Source organism: Danio rerio, chromosome 9, assembly GCF_052040795.2.
Source record: "Danio rerio strain M-AB ecotype USA chromosome 9, GRCz13ab, whole genome shotgun sequence".
Lineage (NCBI taxonomy): Eukaryota > Metazoa > Chordata > Actinopteri > Cypriniformes > Danionidae > Danio > Danio rerio.
In genome coordinates, this window is record NC_141029.1 from 47,119,742 (window position 1) to 47,137,414 (window position 17,673).

At 36.5% G+C, this 17,673-nt stretch overlaps 1 long non-coding RNA gene across 8 annotated transcripts in view; it reads left to right on the top strand.

Moving 5' to 3' along the window:
• Positions 1-17,450, top strand: part of LOC147835398 (uncharacterized) — a 126,309-nt gene extending 108,859 nt beyond the window's left edge. For 4 of the 8 annotated variants that reach the window (XR_015499833.1, XR_015499834.1, XR_015499835.1 and 1 more), the window contains one exon: positions 12,871-15,308. This is a non-coding gene — a long non-coding RNA (uncharacterized LOC147835398). Of the gene's footprint in view, positions 1-12,870 lie in introns of all 8 variants that reach the window. The other 4 variants (XR_015499832.1, XR_015499830.1, XR_015499829.1 and 1 more) reach the window with 2 other exon arrangements.
• The last annotated feature ends 223 nt before the right edge of the window (positions 17,451-17,673 follow it).

A 17,673-nucleotide genomic window follows, 5' to 3' on the forward strand; every position in this document is an offset into this window, starting at 1 on the left:
CTGTGATTAATCAGTCAACATAAATACACTCGCGAGCTGGTTTACGTCTGTCTCCAAGGAACCCGCAGAAAACACTGTTATACAGACAGCACATTTTTGGCTTTCCAGCACAGAATGAGTGCAGATGTTGAGAGCTTTCTTCATGGCCTATTTATGAGAACAGGTCACAAGGTGATTACATATTGCAGGTTATTTGTACCGTAGTGATGTTCTGTAAAAGTACTGACTGAAATATGCATGAATTTGTCAGCATTCAAGTGCTTCTCAAAAAGGTCCAAAAAATCATGTCATAGGTGTTGGTATTGTGATATTTTTAATGTATTTTATTTAATTAAAGTTTTAGCATTCAGTTTTAGCATTCAAGACACATTAAAGTAATAGTTCCCTATAATTAACTCACGCTCAAGCCGTGTTGGGTAAGTTACTTTCAATAAATAATAGATTACAAATTACTGACTACTACTGGAAAATTGTAATCTAATTACTTTACTAATTACATCATGGTGGCCAGGCAGTGGCTCAGTAGGTAGTGCTGTCGCCTCACAGCAAGAAGGTCGCTTGTTCGAACCTCTGCTCAGTTGGCGTTTCTGTGTGGAATTTGCATGTTCTCGGTGCCTTTGCGTGGGTTTTCTCCGGGTGCTCCGGTTTCCCCCACAGTCCAAAGACATGCGGTACAGGTGAATTGGGTAGGCTAAATTGTCCGTTGTGTGTGTGTGTGTGTGTGTGTGTGTGTGTGTGTGTGTGTGTGTGTGTGTGTGTGTGTGTGTGTGTGTGTGTGTGTGTGTGTGGATGTTTCCCAGAGATGGGTTGCGGCTGGAAGGGTATCCGCTTCCACTATCCATTGGGCTTAGGGAAGAAGGAGGGTGGCTCAGTTGATCGGTCAGTCAGTCGACAACAGCATCAAATTTTTAGAGAAAAGCAGGCGCAAATGACACTCACGAGAGAAATTTGAGTTCTCAAGAAGCGTACAGAGCGGCCTCTGGTGGATTTGCGAAAACAAAAACTGCCTACCTCCTCCTGGGATGTATTTGGCACTCTCCAAAAATGTATATAGGGGTGCGTTTTCTGAATGAGTCTGAGTTGCCTAATTCAGATCATCAGCTCATTAGCACAGACTGAAAGAATGAGTGTGACAAAGGAGACACTGAAAAATTGCAGTGTTGGTGGTCTTTCAGGAACGTGATTGAGAAACACTGTCTTTAATAACATTAATTTTCCACTCTTTGTGTTAAAACCTACCAATTTTGTCATTGAACAATATAATTTCATGAACATACAGTACCATACAAGAAATAAACACTGCTCTCCAGCATGCAAGCCTTTGGACAATTAAAATATTTGTCACTCAAATCAAATCCTTCTTTTGGAAACATTTGAACAGTCATGTCCTTTTACATTTTAGCCAAGTTCTCATTGTTAATTTCATTCCATGATTTTTTTTTTTTTGTTTAACGCACTTGATGCAGTGATTATCATTCATGCCTGTGTTTATAATCAGTTCTCTCAGTACTTGGTTTGCAATGTCAGTGTTTAATGTATAGTGTATTTCTATGTAATCGATCTGTTGTCCTCAAGTATTCCTTGGATTAAGGGTTACTAGGTCGCCACTATACCATCGTTTCTGTTTGAAAGCAGTTCAGCATGTTTACAATTACATTATGAGAATTTATGAGAAGCGATTCATCGTCCACATGGAACTAATGGCAGGGTCTGGATCTGGTTGTGACTCAGTAAATAAAAACTGCTAACATGGTGTATAGCCATTGTTGCAGAGCTTCCTCTATAATTTGTTCCCTTTAAAAGACAAGAGAAGTTTTCCACTGGAATATTACAAACAGCACAGTGATTTTTCTCATTCCTGAGGTTAGTCTGTCATGCAGGTTGCTGTTCCAAAAGAGAGATGTTACTGCTTTGTCTCTGATGTGTCTCCTAAAATTCCTTAGAAGGATTACAAAGAGACACTTGTTGACATGCATGTGGTAGGAGCTATATAATGAATGGGGATGACAAAGGTGAAAGAACGAGAAATATGTGAGTTCACATCGAAATCTGATCTAGCAGGACAGAGTAGAGCACAACCTAACACCTTTTCTCAGTTTATGTGTTTCCAAATGGGGATCAGAGTACACTACCTAACAAAAGTCTTGTCTCCTATCCAAGTTTCAGGAACTACAAATAATAACTTGACTTCTAGTTGATCATTTGGTATCAGAAGTAACTTATATGAATGGCAAAGGTCTCTTGATTATGCATATTTTACCAAAATAAAATATGATAAGGCCTTGATTTTTAATGATTTAATTAGGACAGTCAGGTCTGACTTCGCTTAGAAAAACGTCTTGTCATTTAACAGAAATTATGTACAGTATAGAGTATAAAGTCATGCTGCAGTGGAAACAGAATGAATATTGCGTATGACTCCAATGAGTTTGGAGAATTGCATCCATACATCTCTCCAATGATCAAAACTGAGATTTTTCAGGAACGCACTCGAAACCATGGGGTAAGAAAATTTCCCAGAATACACCAGTTACAACGGCAGCATAGCTGCACCTGGAAGTAAGGAGATCCACAAATGAGTATTTTTTTGTCTTTATTACGAATTTTTTCAACAAACAAGCATATGTTTTAATACATTCATAACCACGTTTGGGTTTTACCGTCATGCTTTTTTTTTTTTACAAATGCTAAAATAAAAGCCGCTAAATTTCGATATCTATAATACCTAATAATAACTCCTTTAGAGCAGTCCCACAACATTCTGTCACTCGAGTACCCTGTCAGAAATGTCTGCTATAATGTTAATGTTGTTTTCGTGTGTTTACATTGATGAATATGGCCATGGTGGAAATGCACGCTGTAGTTATAATCTTATTGCCACATTATATGGTTAAGATAACATGATAGCGTTGCCTTCAGTGATTTCCTGAAGGTAAATATCTAAAAATAAAACAACTGGAATAACTACAACCGTCGCAATCGTCCATCTCATATGAAGCAGGTGCTGTCATGCTGTTCCATTTCTTAGGGGTAAATTTTGAAGCCCTTCCCCTTCACTCTCTGTTTCAGGGGCCAAGGGGAAGGGGTACGAAAATAGAATTGGGATTGGGTCTAAATTAACTTAGCCTCGTTTACACTAATACATTTAAGTGTTAATATGCTTAACTTTTGCTTCGGTTATACCTTCTGTCTACACTACCCTGAAGTTTTTGAACCCCGAATACAGATCGTTTTGAAAACGATGAAGAGGCCTTTTCCGTTTTAAAACGCTGCTGCTCTGTGTCAGTGTGGATAAGGGGGGGAAAGGAGACATCTGAAAATGGAGCCATGGCTGCAGACATTCGCCTTTCTGATTGGGGCTTTTTCACAATATCAAAGACACAAAGTTCACTCTTGAAGTTCAGACTTTGGAAGTTTGATATGGAAAACAAATTCCTGAGGACACATTAGGTGAATCTTCAAAGGAAACATTCGCATCACTGGCTATGTTGTTTCAATCTCTTAACAATAAAATGAAAACACGATATAAGGAACTGCCTTTTTTTCACTTTGACATTACCAACCTAAACAGATATCCAACAATGTTAAGGCATTGTGTAGCTACATATTTATATGACTGTCATCTTCACTGTATGCATATTTATTACAAAACGGAGACTATAACATATATACCTATAACTGCCTCCTTTCAATTTCATTGAAAAATATGAAACATGCCCTCTCTTTTACTGAATATCAGTTTTAATAATCAGTAATGACCATTATAAAAATATAACGTACAATAAGTTAATACATTATAGGAAATAAAGACAAACAATCAGTCAATATGCAGAAATCAGTGTACGTGGTTACATAAATTGATATTTTTAACTTATCTCTGCACTCAGCCAAAACACGTTACCTGAGAACAAGTAATAGATTCATAAGGCCAAAGTCAGGGAATATGTTGTTGGATATAGACAAAATGAATTAAATATCACGTTTAACAACTATAGTGAGATGAGATCCAGTGGTAGATCCTAAATGATCTGTCCGACGTGCGCTACTCTCACCTGGGTAGGTGGGCTCAAAGCACCCGCTGACTACCTGGAGCTCAGATGTGGATCATTTTTATTCTAAAACACCATTTTAAAACTAAAATGCATTAGTGTAAACGGGGTCTTAATTGATTTGCGTTGAGATGACATGAAGGGATTGTGAGGAACCCAGCATTTTGTACAGTGTATATGTAATTGTGATATGGCAATTAATGAATACTGTAAGTTTTGTTGTGCTAACAAGATTTTAAAATGTGTAACAACTCTACAACTTGTAACTTTCTCAGAAGAAACATCTAATAAGTTTGCTCTTCAAATTACATTCAAAACAATTCTGATCTTATTTATAGACTTGCTTTTTATACATTTAAATGAATCCTGCATCTAATCTATTATGCACCTGAAAACACCTTTGCGTGCTCAAAAGAGGTGCGGTGTGAGTCGTAAAGTTTGCAGGCATGAATTTTCATGTTTTAACGATGGAAATAATGAGCGCAGGAACACTCGGTGTCGATCACCCATCCGCACCACAGCGACAGTCTTACTTTTCCAGCAGTGTTTCAAGCCACTTTATCCTCATAATGCAGTTGATTGACAGATGTCGGGGGCGGCTTTTTCTTCGCCTGTAGGCGCAGAAGCTGTGGGAGTCATTGATAAACACTCGGTCTGACTGCCGAGGTCAGCTTTCCGCAGCTAGATTGACTGCAAGCCTGATGAGGGATTGCATTTCCCCAGGTTAAATAGCACACAGCCAGTGTAGATGAGCTGGAGAAGTCTAAACAAATAAATTGGAAAATGTGTGCGCTCACCATTCGCTCGTGGGGAATAATGATATCATTTGCTTCTGTTGTGTTAAAGAAGCCAATATTGAAAAAATCCACAGTTTTTATCTCTCTTGAGGAAACTGTCAGGTGCTGTCAGTGGGTTTTGAAAGGGGAAATATTTTTTTTTTTGTTAAAGATTATAGAGTAATGAAGAGTATTTTCTCACCATAATTTATGTTTATGCTGGTCTAGTACAAATATCTGGTTATTTCTCATAATTAAAATGTATAATATTTTCATTTTTATCATAAAAATAAAATGTGAGAGCTGTGACATGATGAAACGGCAGCTTCAAAAATGATATGTTAAAAAAATGAAAGAATTTAACTTATTAATTTAACTTTGGCCTTTATTCATCAGGGGTCACCACAGCAGAATGAACCACCAACTTATCGAACAAATGTTTTACAATTCGCCCCATATTTCATTTAATTGTATTAATTTTATTTTATTTTTACAAAAAGAATAATAGTGTATTTTAAAGAATAAGAAATGAGCAAATTTTGGACTTTGACAATGAGCATAATGCAACCACAGCCTTAAGATTGGAAAGGCACTGTTGTGAGCAACATAGCATTTTATTTTTTCTCGAGGAAACCAATGAGGTTTAAAAGAAAGCTAAATATACAGCATTGAAGTATACAGTGATGAAGATTAGTTTTGTAACCTAATTAGATTTAGTTAACAGGAGCTGAACTGATGCTGGTCCAGTACAAATATCTTGATATGTTTCATAATTACAGTAATATTTTCATTATTTCTTATAGAAGTAAATGTAATAACTGCAAGATGACCATATGGCAGCGTAAAATATGATCTGATTTAAAAAACAAATCTGAGTTAAAATTAAATTAAATATTCCAGATAGAACAGTATGCATTTTTAAGATCTAAAAATTAACAAATTTTGGAGTTTGAGAATGAACTCAATACAACCACAGCCTTAAGCTTGGAAAAGCACTCTTGGTGTTTTTTTTTAAACCAATGAGTTTCAAAAGGAATGTAATTATAAAGTAATGCAGAGTATTTTTGCTCCCAAATTAGTTTTAGTTAAAGAAACCTGAACTGATGCTGATCCAGTGTAAATATCTGGTTATGTTTCGTTATTACAATGTACATATTTTTCATTATGTGAGATGGTGGCTCAGTGGTTAGCACTGTCGCTTCACAGCAAGAAGGTGGCTGGTTCGAGTCCTGGCTGGGCCTGCTGACATTTGTGTGGAGTTTGCATATTCTCCCCGTGTTCGATTGGGTTTCCTCTAGGCGCTCCAATTTCCTCCGCATTCCAAAGACATGCGCTATAAGTAAATTGAATAAACTAAATTGGCCGTAGTGCATGTGTGAATGAGTGTGGATGGGTGTTTCCCAGCGCAGTGCTGGGTAGCTGCTGGCGGTTGATGGTTCATTCCGCTGTGGTGATCTCTGAAATAGAGACTAAGCCAAAGGAAAATGAATGAATGACTATTTTCATTATATCTTATCCAAGTAAAATGTGAGAACTGAAACATGATCATATGACAGCTTAAAATATGATCTGATCAAAAGATCTAACTTAAATATTTCTAAAAGAACAACAGGTATTTTTAAGGTCTTAAACAAACACATTTTGAAGTTTGACAATAAACTCAATACAATCGCAGCCTTAAGCTTGGAAAGGCACTTATGATGTTTTTTTCTCTTGAGGAATCCGTCGGTGGGTTTTGAAAGCAAGCTGAAGGGGGCAAAGTAAACGCTTCGCTCTGGTTCTCCAGGTCTGATGTGTTGCCTAAGTTATTAGGCATTAAAGACCTTAAAAGGCAACAGAACAGAGCTTGCGGTGCTGCTTTAGAAGAGGGTATTCATAATTCCAGTAATCGTGCACTTGGCCATCATCAGACAGGATAACCTTAAAAATAAACACATGCTGATTTACTGCATGTATACGTTCGCTGTGCAGTTTTCAAATCCGCTGAAGGACTAGAGATTACTTTGAGGTCACCTCCATAGCAACCGCTGTAAAATGTTGTTGTTTTGCAGCGGTAGCTACGAATCCTGATATGAACCTCGGAGACGCGCTGCGGCAGCTCTTATCCAAATAAAGGCATTGTAGCATGACGGCTGCGGCACCTGGCATGAACAGGCACACCCACTGTTCTGTTTTCCTTATAAAAAAACACAAATAACAGCTCATTTACTCCATTCACTCGCCAGTTGGGTTGTTTATGGCTCTACCCTGGAGCAGTTGGTGTTCTGATTAAACAGTGTCGGGTGGATATCAACTTCCACACTGTGTCAGGAGGAGGAGAAATGAACTGACAGCAGGTTTTCCACAACAGCTATTGATATGATGACAAACGGCGCTAGATTTGCATTTCCTCAAAGAAATAGCAGCGCTGCTTCTGTGTTGGAATGACGTCTTGTGTAAAGACCTAAAAATAATGCAAATACTTGTGGTTATTTGAACCTCAATTTGTGCAGCTGTAGTATTGCTGAATAATTCAATTCAAATGTATTTGCCATAAAATCACACACTAGGCTAAGCTAATTTTTTCAGTGACTGAACAGCATTAATATTAGCATTTATTGCACTGGTATAGACCATTTTTAGGGATGTAGACAATAGCAATGGTATTTCCTGTTTTACATTTTTAATTTCTACAGCTCCCGAGAATCCTAAAGATCCACATATTGATATATAACGTTATGACAGCTGTTTTAACAGTATTTAATTTCCTTGGCATCGTCTCTTCAAGTCCTCGTAGGATGACTACATGTCTAAACAACGCTATCAACATGATGGTGTAAAACTGTACATTTCTAGTTCAAACAACTTCTATGATCTTATACTAGTGCCAGAAATAAGAGCAGTTAGAGTATTAAAACATGTGGGAAAGCATTGCTATAAATGTAAATATAGTTTATTACTGTAAATATAGTAATTATTATTACTATTTTTAGTAATAAAATTTTTTTTTTACTGTTTTATTCATAATTGTCGAGTGTTAAATGTACAGTTTATTCTGATTTATAATTTTTATTTTATTTGTATTTTTTATTATTATTATGCTACTATATATATATATATATATATATATATATATATATATATATATATATATATATATATATATATATATATAGTAATTACAGTGTTTACTTTGTTTTTTGTCATGCCAATAAAGCAGTTATTGAATTGAATTGAATTGAATTGAATTGAATTGAATTGAATTGAATTGAAAGGTTAAAAGGGCAGAGGCACAGGCTCTCATTTTATCCCTTGCATGTGAACAAACCCAAATCTGAGAAACTGATCAATCAGCAGCTTCCCTAATTGCCATATAGAACCATACAAACAAATGCATTCGATTTCAAACTTTCTCATAGTTTCCTTAAAGTGCACATGATTGCAATGCATAATGTGTCTATAGCCAAGCACTGATATTTTATTTGGTGTGCTTGGATAAAGTATGTTTCTGTCCTAATGATGCATTTACGTCATCTTTGAATTGCTGTAATTATGAGGTAATTATGGTGTGTAAAGCTGATTGGATCAGTTGTCATGATCAGGCACAGCGATTGTTTGTTTCTGTGGCAACATTTGCAGTATATTAGCAAACTGTACTAAATAATAAAAAAATACTTAACTGTCTTGAACTGAATGAATTTTTGTTTCATCGACAAAAAAAGTGCGTTTTTGCTTCTAGCATTCATTGTAGTGTGTATTTCTATAATACTGTACGGTTGCGGCTGGAAGTCAACGAGAATTATTTATATTATTTATTAAATTTCCCATTAATTGTATTTTATTAACGTCTACCCCAACCCTAAACCCAACCATCACAGTAATGTAAAAACAGATGTGGAACTGCATTCTTTTCTATTAGTATAGCTGATTAATAGTGTGGATGTATGATAACAGCCGTCTGGGCCTACTAGTTGGTGAAGAAGCCCCTACTGGCCCATATCTATCCACTAATAACACTTATTCAATAAAGTGATCCGTTAACATTAGAAGCGGGTGCAGCATGGCAAAGACACTAAAAAATTATTAGAAATTGGTTATTAAACCGATTATGTTTTTAAATTGTGTTGCAAATATCTTCTCTCCATTAAAAAGCTCTTGGGAAATATTTAAAAAAATAATTCTAATTTGACAGCAAGCCAAATAATTTTGCCTTCAACTGTACAGTCTTTGAACATGTACGATACTGTACTTATGGTTTGTACAGGACCATCTGAAAGCTCTTAAGAAACAAAAGAAGGGTCTGGGGTTGTGCACTAGGGAATGTCTTTGTCTGAATCCTCTCCACTCTCTGTATTGGCATGTTTTCCACTATTTTATGGTATGGTATTCATTAGAAATCTACGCTGCACTGAGGACAGACTCAACATGTTGGAAAATGATGGATGTCAAACGTGAAATGGCTTATTTTTCATCCATGAAGTTATTGTTCGATTCTAATGGGGAAATTAGAGGAATTAGACAATGCCGGACACGAGCACTTCATGTAGAAATGTAATTTAGAGGAGACACAGGAGTCTGTCTTAACTGCAGGAACTAATTAAATACTCTCAAATGACATGATTACGGTCAGATGATTTTTACAGAATGTTGAGTCTGAGTCTGTGTTTAGTGTACAGCCAATAATGGCATCATGCTGGATGGTTGTAATTTACTCAAACTTGTTTTTTTTCTGTTATTTTGATGCCTTGTGCCTTTGCAAGTTATAAAGGAAATGATTAATTGCCTGATTCTTCCATAAAATTCCCATTTGGTCCGGAATTGGGTCGTTTAAAAGGGAGGGTATGAATATAAGCAGACGTTTCCAAATGAAAGGGATGGATCACTTAAAAATGAAACACTTTTGTCATGATCCTATTTTCTTTTCCTTAAAGCCATATTTTTTTTCCATGCAATAGACTATTCTGTGAATTGTGTTTCATAAAAGATGTGTAGCACATTGAATGTTTTTAAAGGTCATATGACTTAATTTTCTGTAAACTTTAAAGGGTCATATCATGCTTTTTTATATACAATGGAGGAAATAAGTATTGAATAATTACCTCATAATTACACATCATGTTTTTTCCTAGGAATAATATTTCTAAAAGAGCTGTTGACATGGAGTTGAACCAGAGTTTGGTAAAAACCCAAATAATACAAACGTAAAAAAAAAAAAAAAAAAAAAACTAAAAAATCCTAAAAATTTGTTATGTCTAATAACAATGCAATGACACAATGAGAAATTACTAAACTACTGAAATGTATTTAATACTTTATAATATAAAAGTATTTTGATGATGGCAGCTTAAAGACACCTCTCATATGGAGTATGAAGTCACATGCATTGCTTTGACTTCAACAGAGTGTGAAAGTCTTGATGGTTCTGTGGATCTCGTTTATCAAATCTGATCTGTATTTTCTATTTTCTTTTGGGTTCAAGTCAGATGACTGGCTGGGCTATTCTAGAGCTTGGTTTTCTTTCTCTGAAAGCATTTGAGAGTGTCCTTGGCTGTGTTTTGGATCATTGTCTTGCTGAAAAATCCATCCTGGTTTCATCTTCATCATCCTGCTGATGTAGATGTTTGACTGAAGCAGCTTATATTCATTTACAATGAGGAAGGGCAGAGGGTTGCTAAAAGAACTACTGAGAGATTTCAGCTGCTGTCTGGGTGTTTACTGCCTTTCTACAGCTGCCTTTCTTCATGTGTTCAAAACTTTTTTCCTGCATTATTTCATTTTATTACATATTAACTCAAGTTGTAAAGTAACTAGATTTGTTTTCGTTGCATATGTGAATTTTTTTGGTTGTTACCAACATCCAGTGAAAATTCAAGTCAACAGCACCCTTAGAAGTATGTTTTCTGAGAAAAATGCTGATGTGTTTAATACTGTTTTTCCCCACTGTAGGTTTTAGGTGTCCTCTAGATGTGTTTGTGAAATTTTAGCTCAAAATACCTCTGAGATCTATTATTTTGTAGTATCTGCAAGCATCAGCATGCTATATTTGGGGGTGTCTCTTAAAATGCAAATGAGCTGTTGTTACCTGCCCCTTTCCAGAAAAGGGTGGTAACTTTACAGCTTGTGTGTGCGTTACTACAGCAACATCAAAAACCTCTGCATTCGTTTTAAAGTCTTGTCAGTTTAAACTCCTGATGTAGTTTTCTGAGCTCACAAAATGTTGGCTGTCAGACAGCATGAGTAATAAAATAGGTTTTTGCTTGTCATACGAGCTGTCTTAAAGGGATAGGTGACCCCGAAATGAAAATGTACTCAGTTTACTTACCTTCAAGTGTGTCCAAATAGATATTAGATAGATAGTATTTTAAAGAATGTTAGAAACATATTATGAAAAACAAATACTATGGAAGTCAATGGTTACTGGTTTCCAACATTTTTCAATTTGTTTTCTGTACAGCACATGAAAAAAGAAATTCGTAACTGTTTTTTGACAAGTGAAGGGTGAGTAAAAAATTTGTGAACTTTCTGTTTTGCGTGAACTATTCCTTTAACGTATCGCAAAGTCAAATAAAAGACATAGATATACAGTGGGGGAAATAAGTATTGAACACATCACCGGTTTTCTCAGTAAACATTTCTAAAGGTGCTGTTGACTTGAAATGTTCACCAAATGTTGATAATAACCAAAGAAATACATATATGAAAAGAAAACAAATCTGATTAGGTTACAAATAAAGTTGTGTGTAGTTAATTTAAATGATGCAAAAAAAAAAAAGTATTGAACACATGAAGAAAGGAAGGTGTAAAAAGGCAGCGAAAGCCCCGACAGCAGCTGAAATCTCTCAGTAGTTCTTCAGCAACCCTCTGCCCTTCCTCATTGTATATGAATATTAGCTGCTGCAGTCCAACATCTACATTAGCAGGATGATGAAGATGAAAACAGGGTGGACATTTCAGCAAGACAATGATCCAAAACAAGAAAACTCTCAAATGCTTTCAGAGAAAGAAAATCAAGCTGTAGAATGGCCCAGCCAATCCCCTATCTTGAGTTGATCATGAAAACAGAAATTCGTAACTGTTTTTTGACAAGTGAAGGGTGAGTAAAAAATTTGTGAACTTTCAGTTTTGGGTGAACTAACCCTTTGACGTATCGCAAAGTCAAATAAAAGACATAGATATACAGTGGGAGAAATAAGTATTGAACACATCATTGTTTTTCTCAGAAAACATTTCTAAAGGTGTTGTTGACTTGAAATTTTCACCAGATGTTGATAATAACCAACGAAATACATATATGAAAAGAAAACAAATCTAATTAGGTTACAAATTAAGTTATGTGTAATTACATTAAATGATGCAACAAAAAAAAGTATTGAACACATGAAGAAAGGAAGGTGTAAAAAGGCAGCAAAAGCCCAGACAGCAGCTGAAATTTCTCAGTAGTTCTTCAGCAACCCTCTGCCCTTCCTCATTGTATATGAATATTAGCTGCTGCAGTCCAACATCTACATTAGCAGGATGATGAAGATGAAAACAGGGTGGACATTTCAGCAAGACAATGATCCAAAACAAGAAAACTCTCAAATGCTTTCAGAGAAAGAAAATCAAGCTGTTGAATGGCCCAGGCAATCACCCATCTTGAATTAATCAGAAATTACAAATTAAAGATCAGATTTAATAGACGAGACCCACAGAACCATCAAGATGTTTAGGAGTTCCAACTGTTCATGCTACATTATCAATGCATGTGACTTCTTTATTAGTTTAAAAAGATCATTCATAAAAAATATGGCTAACACCATTGACCCTACTTTTTATTATTATTAAAAACTGCTTTTATTCTAGCTGAAATGAAACAAATAAGACTTTCTCCAGAAGAAAAAATATTTTTAGGAAGTACTGTGAAAAATTTCTTGCTCTGTTAAACATCATTTAGGAAATATTTAAAAAGAAAAAAAAATTAACAGAATGGCTGATAATTGTGACTTCTATTGTTTATTGCTTCAGAAATGTTATGGACTGTTTTATGAAAGTTTTGTAATATCTTTTTGTCTTTTATTTCTTTGTAGCTGCCTAGACATTCTGCCCAGCATTTCACTTTGTGAAAGTCAACAACAGTAGTATGGAACAACATGAGGGTGAGTGGGAGGACAACATTTTCATTTTCAGGCGAACTGTCTCTTTAAGGCTACTACACATGCAGGGTCTGCACATGTCTGCAGTGCTAAATTCTCGCTTATTCTGTCTAATTAAGCTGACAAAGTGCAAGCCTCTGTATTCTCCGCCTCACTGGGTGTAAAACAGCGTTATTCGTTGTTTAACGGTGTTCTTCTATCCTTGGAAACACCCAGCCTGCAGCACCATGTTCTGTAAAACACATTGAGAAAGTAGCTAATTAGTAGGAGACCATGAGGGTGAACAACCGCATTTTTTTTCGCAGCTTGAGGCTACGATAAATTGTTTGACAATTAATTTTTTTAATAAAAATATTTGACGGCTTATTTATTTATTTTTTGCCCTGTGGGGAATTGCTATTATTCGTGTCCTTCTCCAGGAGTTCTTCACAACACTTCTTGCTCTTTCTCTCCTCACATTGGCTGGCAGACCGCAGCCGCACTTGCCAAAATGTGATGTGTTTGAATGGTTCCTTGCATGTAAGCCAGACATTTCTTCAGCTTTGTTGAAGCGAGTGAAGGAGAAGCGTTTATGGAGTGGCATATTGCCACTCTGAGTCTTGTTGTTTACCAGCTTTGTGACAGTTTTTAGTGTAAGTGAAGTTGAAGGAAAGACAAGCTTTGTGTTTTATGTTGCTCCCCACTGTGCCAGGTCTGCCAGGAGCTTCTGTTTACCAGCCATGAGGAACGGCGGAATGCCTGCTCGTCTTTGCCACCTTGTGTCCTGAAACTAATAGTAATAAACTTCATGAAATTTCATAAAATTCAAACTGTAATTGAATTTAGCATAAATCAAATACTTGAGTAAAAGTACAGAAACGTTTTGATCACATATACGCCCGAAATTTTATCTGTGCAACCTCAAAATATTTTTGTGAGCATTTGTGCAAGTGCATAAAGTGCTAACAGTTTTCACAGCAAAATGTTCACCACATGCGCAGATTTTGGAGACATTCACATATTTAAGCATCTTTGACCCTAAAAAGACCAAACACATCGCTTAGGAATGGTTTAAAACAGTTGACATGTCAACTTGCTGCAGTAAACAAAGCCCTCAATGCTTGTCCCGCCTTCAAGCTCTTCTTATTGGTCCACTGCGCTAGAACAGAACACGAATGGATTGGTTAATATCAGCTGTCAATCACTTAGTTTCGAAGACAGGGAGCTACAGCCGCAAAAATGTAAATGTATTCTCTGGAAACGAGAGAATGAAAACAACACTGGCAGATTTAGTTTTAGAAACCACCTAAAGTTACAAACAAATTATACATTTGACTAGGGATCATGTAATGAATGTCAATTCAGCATTTACACTTTTCAAAGAGTGGATAAAAGACATCTAGTAGTTAAGAGTTCGCTATGAAAATGACTAAAGCCATTCACCGTAAAGCCGGTCGGGGTTTTCAGGTAACAGTGTTTGCCACTGAATCTACACATTTTAAGCATGAAATGTTCTAGCGTTATTTAATCCTTCATTTAATCGTCATGATGCTGTAAGTGGTGCGACTGACACCACGTTCACAATCGCTAAAGAGCATGCATTCACCGAGATGAAACTAATGTTGCAACTCATGAAAAGACCGTTATTGCTATTAAGATGACGTATGTGAATAATAAGTTATATGTCAATATCATCTGTGCAATATCAGACACCACCTGTGAGAACAGCACAGTTATTATTGTTAATTCAGTTCATCTCATTCACGTCAAGCAGTGCGTGCAGAGACAGTGAGCACATGCAGATTTTTTTTAATTTGTTAGTTTTGATTAGAGTTGATTTCAAATGCAATAAATCTGTTAATATATAATGTGTAGTAACTGTGCTCATAATTAGTGGGTACAACAAAATTTTGTCTGGTGCGCTAAAATCTTTGAAGTTAGGAGCACCGGTGCTACCAAGAAAAAAGGTTCATTTCGATCCCTGAAAAGTATTCACTTTCAATTTTACTCAAGCACAGATACATTGTAAAAAAATATCTGTTAATCAACAGTTTCCGTAAATTGTGATTCAACAGAAGTGTTTTCCATTTATTTATGGTTGTGAATTGCATTATGGGACTTTGAGATCTGCAGTGTCGACTTTTGATGTTGGAAATTAGTGACTTTTATTGACATTTTAGTAGTTTGAAAAAATATAATGTTTAAGAAATAATATATAGTTAAATAAGTCTGTATTAAAGCTGCAAACAGCAATGAAAGGGAGGTCACACACCCAGGCTCACCACTACCCAGTGGCCCTAGGATGACAGAGCAGCGGACAATAATATTTTACACTGATATACTGTTGAATCTAGAAGTTTACACACACAGTATAAAAAGGCACATAACCATTTAAAAAAAAGTCTGAAGATAATGTGACTAAACTTTTTCTCTTTTAGGTAAGTTATGATTATCAAATTTGTTTCTGTTTTGCTTAATAGCAGAATAATGAGAGATATTTTTTGAGAAATTGTAACTTTTATTGAAAGTCAAGTTTACATACAATAAGATTATTATGCGTCTGAAAAAGCTCAGATGATGGTGTCAAGGTTTTGGAAGTTTCTGATTGGCTAATTGACAACATTAGAGCTAATTAGAGGCACAACTGTAGAAGAGTATTTAAAGAAAACCTCAAACACACTGCTTTCTTGTGTGACAACATAGGAAAATCAACAAGCCAGAATTAACAAAAATAGCTAGATTACAATTTGCTAAATTACACTGTGAATTGATTGAACTATTTGGCCATAATGACCAGTGTTACATTCGGAGGGCAAAGGGGAAAGCGTACAAACCTAGGAACACCATCACAACTGTGAAGTATGGGAAAGGCAGCATCATGTTGTGGGGCTGTTTTGCTACTTTATACTAGGTTATGCCATACTATGTTATGTTATGTCATGTCATGTTGTCATGCTATGCTATGCCATGCTGTTATGGTATTTTGTGTTATATTTTCATGTCATGTTATGTTATGCTATGCTATGCTGTGTTGTGTTTTGTTGTCATGTTATACATTTTACCATGTTATGTCGTGTTATGTTGTTATATCATGTTATATTATGTTATACATTTTATTTAATGCTGCATTCCCTGGCACTACAGTTTGAAGATGAAATCATACAGGTTTAAAATAACAATAGGGTGAGCATTTGGAGTGAATTATTGCTCTAACACACGTACATTCACAATGATGAAAATGTACAGTCTCAAACATTACTAAACAGGCCACTGAACAGCACAACCCACTTTTTAAATCTTCGGTTGGCCCACATCGCGGATCTGTTTATCAATAGTAATTCAGGCTATCGAGCGATTATTGAACATCCACTGCGCTGACAAAAGGACCCGCTGATGTTGTCACAGCCAGAGCAATCTCTGCCCCGGCATGAAATTGAATGCTTCACGTGCACAGCTAAACCGCTCCGAATCTCCAAAAGACATATCGCGTGACTCGGCAGACAGCTGGGACAGTGAGAGACACGGAAGACGACAGAAAGTGTCACTCGATCCCGCTGAGGTTTCACCTGCGCTCAAGGTGAATCGCTAAGGCAAAGCTCCATTGTCCGCCTGTTGAAAAGCAGAAGCTGGAAAATGAGGATTGTGGCCTGAGAGAGCGCTTGATTGATTGAGCCGCCATTGAGAAGCAGGGAGCAACAAAGGCACATGAAAACAATAGAGAAACTCATCCCTTAAGTTGCATAATTTATATTTCCCCCCTAAATCAAATCAGAGAGACGTCCTGGGGAATTCTTGCTCATGCTGTGGTTGAATTGGGATGGCAAGTACAGGTTGAATAAACACTAACTATTCGCTACCATTCTTAAATAGATTATTAATGCTAAGAATCCTGAATCGCACAGTGGTTTATCTACAAAGCAGACGCTAATGCTTATTTGAAGAGGCTTACTCTGGCCCTAGAAGACCTTTGAAATTTTAACATTTCATTCTAAAGATACTCTTCTGCTTCATGCACCCTGGATGTTCCCTATTAAATGTCATTTATGTCAGCAGCTTCCTTGGTGAAATGGCCAAGTGTGGAAAAAAAACCCTGAGAGACACCAGGCTCAGTTGGGCACGACCATTTCTCCTATGGCCAAACGTCTTGTGCAGAGCTGCAGTCTAGGCGCCGGAGGCTGGAGAAGTCTATCGTGGAGAAGCTGCAGGTAGGAGGGTTCAATGGCTGGTGTACAGGCTGGCCCTTCAGGATCAATGCAAGGATTCGTCTGTCACTGGGGTCTTACAGGAATTTGTCTCATGCTCTGCACTCTTCCATGGACACCACAGCAGCTGCTCAGGATACGGCCTGGTCCAGAATTATGGAAACCTTGGGAATATTAAAATAAGACTAACATAAGCACAGATGCCGTTCAAATTATAATGTTTTTTAGGAAGTGTTCCTGGCTCCGTGCCTTAAATAATGCAGACTAACAATTCTTTTGTGGATTTGGATTTGAAAAGCATTTGTGTTTTGTATAAAATCTATGTTGTCGTAACCCATTGGTTCCCAATTCCGGTCCTCAGGACGCCCTGTCATGCACATTTTATGTATTTATCTTATTTAACACACAAGGATCAGTTCATAAACCTCTCTGTTAACAAGCTGATGATCTGAATCTAGTGTTTCGAGTAAGGAAAACATAAAAATTGTGCAGTGTAGGGTGTCCCAATGACTGGAATTGTAAATCATTGTCATAAAGCAATTCTTGGTCAAATATA